General features: G+C 51.6%; 1 long non-coding RNA gene across 1 annotated transcript; it reads left to right on the forward strand.

Moving 5' to 3' along the window:
• The first annotated feature begins 377 nt into the window (after positions 1 to 377).
• Positions 378 to 2,280, forward strand: LOC140395873 (uncharacterized). The gene is made up of 2 exons (XR_011936350.1): positions 378 to 616; positions 2,005 to 2,280. It is a non-coding gene; the product is annotated as an uncharacterized lncRNA (long non-coding RNA).
• Positions 2,281 to 3,043: the final 763 nt, after the last annotated feature.

The raw sequence follows: 3,043 nt of genomic DNA on the forward strand, positions 1-3,043 counted from the left end.
CCTTACAACTGTAACAAGAGAGACAGGGATCAGGGAGAGAGAGACAGAGGGATAGGGTGTGAGAAAAGGAGAGATTGCAAAAATGAGACAGAGAGGGGGGAGGGGAAGGTAAAATAAGTTGTGCTTTTACATATCCCCCATAAACATTGGCCCCATAACACCGGGGAGAGCTCCCCCGACTCTTCACCCAATCGTGGCCGAGGGACCAGGTGATACAGGTTTGACATCATTGACAAAAGAGGCGCCATTGGCTAAATGGTCTGTTGTATGATTCTTATATGAAACAGCAAAACATTTTTGCAAACCCTTTCCAGCTCAGTTATTATTCAGACTTATCCCTCCATTTATTAATGAGAAACCGATTTGATTCCAGTTAATGTCGAACACGTCCATTCGACCTGTCCAAGGTGGAGCCTACCCGCGTCGTGTGTGTGTGATTATTAACCACAGCAGGCTCAACGTGTTGATATAAAGGGCTCCTGTGCCCCAGCTATCTCACTGTGACCGGGAGGAGATCAGTGGAGAACGATGAAAGGACTGTTTTTGCTGCTGGGGTTCCTGGGGCTGATACAGCCCATAGCTGGCAATGGATTCATTGGTGGTTCAGTCCCGTCAAGTTCGTATCTCTTTCAGTATACCATGTAGAAAAATTCAGATGGGCATGAGGTTGTGCCCAAGGTGGGGCCAGCTCTCAGCGCGTGTGTATGTGCATGAGTAACTACAGAAAGCTTGCGCGATTCATGTAAAAAGCATATGTGCTCGCAGTCCTGGTGCCCAAATCCCTCAGTTAGCACCTACCTGGATCACTGTGTACTGTCCTGGCTTCAATACCATGGGTTTCACTACACTGGGATCACTGTGCACAGTTCTGGTCTCCATATCCCTCGGTTAGACCACACTGGGATCACTGTGCACAGTTCAGGTCTCCATATCCCTCGGTTAGACCACACTGGGATCACTGTGCACAGTTCAGGTCTCCACATCCCTCGGTTAGACGACACTGGGATCACTGTGCACAGTTCAGGTCTCCATATCCCTCGGTTAGACCACACTGGGAGCACTGTGCACAGTTCTGGTCTCCATATCCCTCGGTTAGACTACACTGGGATCACTGTGCACAGTTCTGGTCTCCATATCCCTCAGTTAGGCCACACTGGGAGCACGATGCACAGTTCTGGTCTCCATATCCCTCAGTTAGACCACACAGGCAGCACTGTGCACAGTTCAGGTCTCCGTATCCCTCGGTTAGACAACACTGGGAGCACTGTGCACATTTCTGGTCTCTATTTCCCTCGGTTAGACCACACTGGGAGCACTGTGCACAGTTGTAGTCTCCATATCCCTCGGTTAGACCACACTGGGAGCAATGTGCACAGTTCAGGTCTCCATATCCCTCGGTAAGATCACACTGGGAGCACTGTGCACAGTTCTGGTCTCCATATCCCTCAGTTAGACCACACTGGGGGCACTGTGCACAGTTCTGGTCTCCATATCCCTCCGTTAGACCACACTGAGGGCACTGTCCACAGTTCTGGTCTCCGTATCCCTCAGTTAGACCACAGTGGGAGCACTGTGCACAGTCCTAGTCTCCATATCCCTGTTAGACCACACTGGGGTCACTGTGCACAGTTCTGGTCTCCGTATCCCTCAGTTAGACCACACTGGGAGCAGCCCCCCCCCCCCGAGTCGCTCTCCCTGCCCCCCCACCTGGATGGCCCCCGCAGCCAGAATGCCGAGGTCCCGCCAGGCAGGACCATATGTAAATGTCACCGGCGGTACTCGGCTGGCACTTTGCCCGCTTTCCACGGCCCCTGACCGGCGCTGCGGTGACTGCGCCGGCGCGATTGGCGGCGATTCTCCGGGCGCCGGCCCGGGGTCGGAGCGGCGCGGCGGGATTTACGTGCCCCTCCGCCGATTCTCCAACCAGGCCCGGGATCAGAGAATCTTGGCCCATGGGCTTCTGAAAGGATGACATCAATGATTTTTTTCCATTCTACTTCCCAGCTGCGAGAACCTGCTTTCAAGTTGGAGCAACCTGCCGAATTGAACCCTGTCAGAAACTGGAGTACAGGTTGTCGAATCATTGTGACTTTTTTCTGAAGTGCTGCGGAGTTCATACACGTATCCAGAAATAATGTGACCCACTGTGGTATCCAGCGATTACGCTCAATTATACTCACGGTAATCTCTGTTATTCAGGCTAAGTTGCCGTCTGTAGATCCAATTACCCCTGACCCCCTGCTTTATGAATCATGTGAATAAAACTGGCTTCATCATTCACCACCTCTTGTCCGCTTCTGACTTCTCACACAGATCGGGATGTTAGTCTATCAACGGTCATGGAGTTAGAGAGAGAGAGGGTTTGAGAGAGCAGAAGAGTAAGAGAGTGGGACGAACTAGAGGAAGGGGACTACGAGAGGGAGTGTGAGTGCGAGATGGAGAGAAGGGAAAACTAACGAGAGGTGGAGTGACAGAGAGAAAGCGAGACTTCGAGAAAGGGGGGGGAGAGAGAGAATGGGCTAAATAGGGAAAGAAGAGAGAATAGAGTGAGGGACAATTAGGGAGAGGGACAGTCGCCCAGAGAGAGATAGTGAGGGAGGGAGAGTTAGAGAGAGTGGGACAGTAGGAGAGGGTGTGTTAGTGAGAGGGGGAGACATAGATTGAGGGGGAGAGTAAGCGAGAGACAGTTAGAGATGAGGAGTGATAGAGGGAGGGTTAGACAGAGTGGTAAATTAGAGAGAGAAGGAGAGTTGGAGAGAGTGAAAGAGGGGGAGAATTGGAGGAAGAGTTAGAGAGGGTGAAAGTTGGAGAAAGGAGATGAAAACGATAATTGCTTATTGTCACAAGTAGGCTTCAATGAAGTTACTGTGAAAAGCCCCTAGTCGCCATATTCCGGCGCCTGTTCGGGGAGGCTGTTACGGGAATTGAACCGTGCTGCTGGCCTGCCTTGGTCTGCTTTCAAAGCGAGCAATTTAGCCCTGTGCTAAACAGTCCCTGAGGCAGTATAAGGGAGAGGGGGAGAGTTAGAGAGAGAGGGTAAATT

This window comes from Scyliorhinus torazame, chromosome 19 (assembly GCF_047496885.1).
Source record: "Scyliorhinus torazame isolate Kashiwa2021f chromosome 19, sScyTor2.1, whole genome shotgun sequence".
Taxonomy (NCBI): Eukaryota; Metazoa; Chordata; class Chondrichthyes; order Carcharhiniformes; family Scyliorhinidae; genus Scyliorhinus; species Scyliorhinus torazame.